This window comes from Malus sylvestris, chromosome 7, assembly GCF_916048215.2.
Source record: "Malus sylvestris chromosome 7, drMalSylv7.2, whole genome shotgun sequence".
Taxonomy (NCBI): domain Eukaryota; kingdom Viridiplantae; phylum Streptophyta; class Magnoliopsida; order Rosales; family Rosaceae; genus Malus; species Malus sylvestris.
In genome coordinates this window covers 12,118,771-12,127,011 of record NC_062266.1, presented here as the reverse complement: position 1 = coordinate 12,127,011, position 8,241 = coordinate 12,118,771, and positions in this window count along the sequence as shown.

Genomic DNA, 8,241 nt, shown 5'->3' with positions numbered 1-8,241 from the left:
TTAAAAAGAAAATCTTTAGAAAACTTTTTTTTTTCACAAACGATATTAGTTATACTAAATGAGAGGGGGTGATCTTTAGAAGACCATCTTCAATGCAAAATACTTTAACACTTATAGTTTTTTTTTTTAACAAACAATATTATCTACACTAAGGGATGGAGTAGTAGACTAAACATCACAATGAGTTAATAATAATATAGTTCAAGTTCGAATTTGACCGTTAAATTTAATTTCCAAAATCATTTAGATCTTTTATTTTCACATTTATTCTCACATATTCAATGCTAAGCAGAATTGAAAACATTTCTTATGTTTCCATTCGAATTAAAACTCAACTTAAGATTTAATTCATTTATGTGCACGTCCTTATTTAATAATACATTTTCAAATGTTATTAATCTCTTTTTGAAAGTGACCCAAAGCATTTTAGACGTGGAGATATCCTTATCAATCAGGCTGCTTCCGTTTCTTCGTTTTTTATTTTTCGAACCGACGTTTCAGTATTAGTGGTTCTTTTAATTTTTTGAAGAAAAATTAGAGCATCTTCAAAGAATATGTCAAATATAGTATGTTAAAATTTTATTTAATGGCTAATGTGGCAACTTGAATACAAGTATTAAATTCTATTCTTTTCCAATAGATATGGCAAATATTTATTTTATTATTTCATTGGGCCTAGAGTTACATTAACTATCAAAAAATAATCAAAATTAGTTTTAGTTTTTATTCTATTGGTTGTTAATGCGATCCATACATTAAAAATTAAATTAAATATATTTGACTCCTTTGTTTGTTGTCAAAAAATGCAACTAAAAATGAGTCAAATGACTCACATGCCACATCATATATGGCACATCTATTGAAGAACACTTAAATATCTTTTAATCTTATTTGGCATATTTGACATCTCCTTTGGAAATGGTCTTAGTGATACACCCCGATTCGGAATGTCCATTAGGACCCCGAATCGAGATGTGATGGCCGACACTTGGAATGTGACGAAGCCATAAAATGTGATAATGTATAAAATGTGAAAAAATTCATATGTACACGAGTGTGGGGTGAGCGGGTCTGGACCCATTTCACGCGTGGTACAGAGCATAAGTAAAGTACAGTAAGGTAAGATAATAATTATATCATCAAAAGAAGCCACCTACACTTTTAATCATATTTAGCATATTTGACATCTCCTTTGGAGATGGTCTTAGATTCCGGTTTAGTGGTTCTCTTAATTTTTTAAAGAAGAAATTAGATTTCGATCTTTGATCACCAATTCTCTCTTATATCACCTATTATCACGGTCAAAATAATTGAAGATCATGGTAACTGAAACTCTGAGATTTCAGTCACCCAATTCAAGTTACTCCATTTCTAATTTATACGTTTGCATTCGAATTCATCAATATTATTGGAGGATAAAATCCGATTTCGACTCACCCATACCGATCATCCAAATAGATGGTGTTATGTAAGACAAGCCTATGATGGTTAGACTAAAGGGTAAAGCTCACAAAGATCATGAGCCATGTGTCCTGACCCTCACTAGAGCATGAGAAGGAGAACATGTGGAAGGAGGTAAAAAACTACCTCCACTACGGAAGAGGGAGCGAGGGAGCGAGGGACAAGTAGCGGTATTTGCTTCCCAAGCATTAAACCTCTATACGAATTTAATTGATTGAGTTGAGCATCACAATACTTCCACCTCCACCTAAATGAAGCTTCAGAAAGAAAGCAATCAGGGTCGCCTCTCAACAAGGGATTCAACAAATGTGCGGATTACAGTCAACAGATATGTGGAGAAATTTCCACGTGGCATCTCGAAATTGAATAATGAGCTAATTACAATGCACGCTGGGTTCCTGGTGTGTTTATGATTGGATCGCAACGGATAGTCGATACGTAATGACAAAATTACGGTAGAAAAAATTAATCTTTATATTGGTATTACGTTAAAGTAATATTTTTTAATAGGTAAATGAAAAACTTTTATGTTTTAAGTATTATAAATGACAAGTTTATTATTTAATTGAATTGTGAAGCTAAGTCTAATTTTTTCTTTTCAATATCGTTGTCTGAAAAAATAGATGTCGAATACGCTAATAAAGTAATCTCCAATACATCGAAAAATTTAAAAAGAAAATCTTTAGAAAACCTTCTTTTTTTTTTTTTACAAACAATATTAGCTATACTAAAGGAGAGGAGGTGATCTTTAAAATATCATCTTCAATGCAAAATACTTTAACACTTAGGGGGTGTAGTCAAACTTGGATTTGAGAGGATTTTAAACTTTAAAATCATGGTGTAGTCAATTAAAAGATTTTAAAGGATTTTAGAATCCATTAAAATCTAGGTGTAGTCAATTAAAAGATTTTAAAGGATTTTAGAATCCATCCAAATCTAAGTGTATTAAAAAAAATTAAGATTTTGGAAGATTTCAATAAGTTGTGGTTTTTGTGGGATTTGAAAGCAAAAAGTATGTATAACCAAAACTAAAAAGAATCCAACCTTACCCCCTATGATTTCAAATCCTTCCCCTACAATCCACCACAATCCATTCAAATTCTTTAAAATCCATATGAATTTTGTAGGAGTTTTTAATCCTCTTAAATCCTATCAAATCTATCAGTTTTAAAATCCTTTAAAATCCTTTAAAATCCTTTAAAATCTTAGGGGGTGTAGTCAAACTAAGATTTTAAAAGATTTTAAAAGTGATAGATTTGATAAGATTTAAGATGATTAAAGACTCTTACAAAATTCATATAGATTTTAAAGAATTTGAATGAATTGTGGTGGATTGTGGGGGAAGGATTTGAAATCCTAGGGGTGAGGTTGGATTCTTTTTAGTTTTGGTTATATATAGTTTTTGCTTTCAAATCCCACAAAATCCACAACTTTTTAAAATCCTTTAAAATCTTAATTTTTTTAATACACTTAGATTTGGATGAATTCTAAAATCCTTTAAAATCTTTTAATTGACTATACCTAGATTTGAATGGATTCTAAAATTCTTTAAAATCTTTTAATTGACTACATTAGGATTTTAAAGTCTTTTAAAATCCTCTCAAATCCAAGTTTGACTACACCCCCTTATAGTTTTTTTTTTTAACAAACAATATTATCTACACTAAGGGATAGAATAGTAGACTAAACATCATAATAAGTTAATAATAATGTGGTTCAGATTCGTATTTGACCGTTAAATTTAATTTCCAAAATTATTTAGATCTTTTATTTTCACATTTATTCTCACATATTCAATGCTAAGTAGAATTGAAAACATTTCTTATGTTTCCATTCGAATTAAAACTCAGCTTAAGATTTAATTCATTTATGCGCAAGTCCTTATTTAATAATACATTTTCAAATGTTATTAATCTCTTTTTGAAAGTGACCCAAAAGCATAGACGTGGAGATATCCTTATCAATCAAGCTGCTTCCGTTTCTACGGTTTTCTTTTTCGAACCGACGTTTCAGTATAGTGGTTCTTTTAATTTTTTTTAAAGGAAAAATTAGAGCATTTTTAAAAGAAGATGTCAAATATAGTATGTTAAAATTGTATACAATGGATATGTCAAATGTCACATCCTGGCTCGGGCACCCACCACATCCCAAGCTCGATTTCACCGTAACATGAAATTGTCCGCTTTAGGCACCGACCACACCCTCACGGTTTTGTTTCTAAGAACTCGCACGAGAACTTCCCAGTGGGTCACCCATTCTGGGAATGCTCTCATGCGAACTTGCTTAACTTCGGAGTTCCGATGGAACCCGAAGCCAGTGAGCTCCCAAGAGGCCTCGTGCTAGGTAGAGATGAGAATATACATATAAGGCTTACAGGATCCACACCCTTGGGCGATGTGGGATCTTACAATCCACCCCCTTAGGGGCCCAACGTCCTCTTCGGCACACTTCCGGCCAGGGATCGGCCCTAATACCAAATTGTCACACCCCGGCCTGGGCCCCCACTACATCTCAGGCTCAACTCCACCGTAACACGATATTGTCCATTTTGAGCCCTTACCACGCCCTCACGGTTTTGTTTCTGGGAACTCACACGAAAACTTCCCAGTAGGTCACCCATCATGGGAATGCTCTCGTGCGAACTCGCTTAACTTCGGAGTTCCGATAGAACCCGAATCCAGTAAGCTTCCAAAAGGCCTCGTGCTAGGTAGAGATGGGAATATACATACAAGGCTTACAGGATCCACACCCCTGAGCGATATGAGATCTTGCCGACGCGTAAGGGCGCGTGGAGTCATGAAAATTTTTTCTAAAAATATGGGGATGTTCCTGAGGTTGAGTAGGTCATGGTGGTATATTCAAATACCTCATTTGAGCAATGTATGAGAAGTTATTTCCTAGTTTTGTGTATGTGCTTTAAATAACATTTATTCAGTTATTTCGCATATAGGTGAGACCTATCATGAGGACGAGCGCCATCAATCGAGGCTCGGGGGCTACGATCCTTCGACATATCAATGAGTGGGCTTTTGGTTTTCCGTATATACCTATATACTTGAGATTTTTCCCATAAAATGAATTTGAATGATTATACGTTTTGAAATGTTATGCAAAGTATCTGTCTATTTTATTATACATTAGTAGTTGCATATATTTATGATTAGTGTTGCGGATGCACAGGTAGGTGCCAAGTAAGTTTATAAATTAAAGGTATGAGATTGTTTTAATTATGCAACATTTGATGTGATGTATTGAGAGCTCATAAACCTGCACCCCGATGTTAGTGCTCCCGCCCAGGGTTAGGGCACAGTCTTTCACGTGATGTTCACATCCTGCACCATATGCTCACCTTGGATCCAAGTTAGGTGCATAGGCTTGTCGTACAAACCACTTTAGGTGGTTCCGACACGTAGGTGACCCGCGATTATTCGCACAGTCTTCACGTGATCGTAGCACTTTAGCAAATTTATTTTACACCTAGTCTTGTCACACAGACCACTTTACGTGGTTCTGACTCGTGTGCAGGATTTGATATAGTTGAGATTGGTTATGAGCTATAGACTCAGCTGTACAGATTAAGTAAGAGGAATTCGGCTGATGCGATATATGGCACTAATATATTTTATCTGGATTACTTATGACATTGCATTGAGATACTTTGGCATGGTATATTTCTATGGATTTTCATCATGAGCATGATTTCTAAGATAGCATATATTATTATTTTTTTGAGAAATTATACAGGTTTTACGGCGAGGGGTTAGAACTTTTGAGAAATGAAATGATTTTGAAAAGCTTTGTTTTTGCCCACTCACACTTTCTGTTTTGCGCCCCTCCAGGTTTTAGGTTGAAGTACTTTGGTGGTTCACGAGGATTTCAACGGTGGTTTTGACAAAACATCATAAATGTAGGATCACCCTTGGGTGTTGTATAAGTAGTACTTGTCCTGCTTGACTCCAATTAGGATATTTATGCTCTGATTGTGTATTTCACACTTAATCTCGCACTAGCACTCTATCTTAGCTAGTACTGCTAATAGTTTGGTTTTTATCGCTCGTATATCTCTATATCATTATTGCTTCCGCATTATGCACATGGTTACGTCACTCTCACGTGACGACCAGCACACCCTGATTCTGGTCGGGATGTGTCATCAAATATTTATTTTATTATTTTATTGGGCCTAGAGTTACATTAACTATTAAAAATTAATCGAAATTAGTTTTAATTTGTATTCTATTGGTTGTTAATGTGACCCATACATTAAAAATTAAATTAAATATATTTGACTTCTTCTTTGTTTGCGGTAAAAAAATGCAGCTAGAAAGTAAGGAGTCAAATGACTCACATGCCACATCATATATGGCATATCTATTGGAGAACACTTAAATGTCTTTTAATTCTATTTGGCATATTTGACATCTCCTTTGAAGATGGTCTTAGATTCCGGTTTAGTGGTTCTTTTAATTTTTTAAAGAATAAATTAGATTTTTGATCTTTGATCACCAATTCTCTCTTATATCACACATTATAACAGTCAAAATAATTGAAGATCATGGTAACTGAAACTCTGAGATTTTAGTCACCCAATTCAAGCTATTCCATTTCTAATTTTTACGGTTGCATTCAAATTCATCAATATTATTGGAGGATAAAATCCGATTTCAACTCACCCATACCAATCATCCAAATAGATGGTGTTATATAAGACAAGACTATGATGGTTAGACTAAAGGGTAAAGCTCACAAAGATCATGAGCGATAATCCACGTGTGTCATGACCCTCACTAGAGCATGAGAAAGAGAACATGTGGAAGGAGGTAAAAAACTACCTCCACTATGAAAAAGGGAGCGAGGGACAAGTAGCGATACTTGCTCCCCAGGCATCAGACCTCTATACGAATTTAATTGATTGATTTGAGCATCACAACACTTTTTGCAGGAACCCACATCCACCTAAACGAAGCTTCAGAAAGAAAGCAGTCAGTGTCGCTTCTCAACAAGGGATTTAACAAATGTGCGGATTACAGTCAATGGATATGTGGAGAAATTTCTTCATGTAAGAAATTTCACACCAACAGTTAGCAATGTTTATGGGAAACATACAAAAAGTTGTATGGAAAAGCCATGGATGCCACCCAAGCCAAAATAGGGGCATGGGCCAAAAACCCCCCAAACAAGGAAGCTTTCTATTCACTCTCTTTTTAAGTATATCTATGGTGGCCATGTTGCTGCATACATGAGGACTTTGGTGGAGGATGGGCCAGAGAAATGCCATAGTCACTTCAGTGAATATATTAAGAAAGGAATTGAAGCAGATAACATCAAGGAGTTGTACAAGAAAGTTCATGTTACCATCGTTGTTGATCCTACAATCAAGAAGACTGAAAAGCTGGCTCCTAAAAAACGCAAGAAGTATAACCTGAAGAAGCTTACCTTTGATGAGAGGAAGAAAAAGTTGGTTGAGAGGTTGAAAGGCTTTCAATGACCGAGCAACGATGACAACAGTGATAGTGATGATGAGTACTAAGCATTTAATGGGATTTGTGCTCTGGTGCATGAATTGTGGACCATATTAAAAGCACACGAATACGGCCTGCGCTTAAGGCTCCTAATCAAAAGAAACATATTATACATTAACTCTCGATCGTCGACAGATAAGAATTTGTATCTTATTCATGCTCATTAGTAATATTGATGGTATTCGAATTTCGATTACTCCATGCTATTACTACATAAGGGTTCGTTTGAATGTGTTTTTAAAATGACTGAAATCGCTTTTAGATAAAATGTTTTTTGGTTCCAAAAGCACTTAAAGTGCTTTTTGCAAGAAGCACCAGCTATGTGCTTCTTCCAGAAAGCACTTTAAGTGTTTTTCCAAGATTTACTTGCATATTTACTAAAAATTGGTTCTAAAAACATTTTCACCGAAAGCGCTTTCAGTTATTTTAAAAGCACATCCAAACGAGCTCTAAATTGGCGAGCAAAGATCATGAGATCATGGGTTGAAGACCTAGACTGAATAAGAGCTGAAGGTTGAAGACCCAAAACTCATGGTCGAAGACCAATATGATCGTGGCTGAAGGCTAAAATGATGGTTGAAAACTATATGACCGTGGCTAAAGGCCAAAATTATGGCTGAAAACTATATGACCGTGGTCGAAGGCTAAACTCATGATGATATCTCAAGTCAAATGAATTTTTGCAAAGAAACATTTTTCCTCTACAAACCCTAAATGATATGTGTTTGCAAAGAAAAAATGGGGGAATATGGGAGCTAAAAATTACTCCACTTAACAACCCACTAGCATGTCAAACATTGAGAGTGGAGCTATAATCACTACAAAAGAATATGGAGTGAAATAATGGGACTTGGAGGCCAAGCTTTTAATGCCTATAAAAAGACTAAAATCCCACCAGAACGAGGGAGAGAAAATGAGAGGTATGAGATCGTTCTATACTTACAAGCATCCTGAACAAACATTGACATGTGTGTCAAAGAGTGTTTTCTTGCAGGTCATCCTCCTCCCTCATTGATGGCATGCGAAGATGGTGTCTAAAACTTATCAATGTGTTCAAGATTACTCATTAGTGGAGAATTGGAATATCTGAAATTTTCTACTCCAACAATATGTACTGCCAAATTCATATTTTGCTGAAATTTGAGTCATAATCATATTTTCCCCACGAGTGCTCAAATGAAAGCAAATTTTTGCAAAAGAATTTCAAGATACTGCATTAGTTTTTTCTTACATCGGGAGACTTTGTAAAGATTTTTAA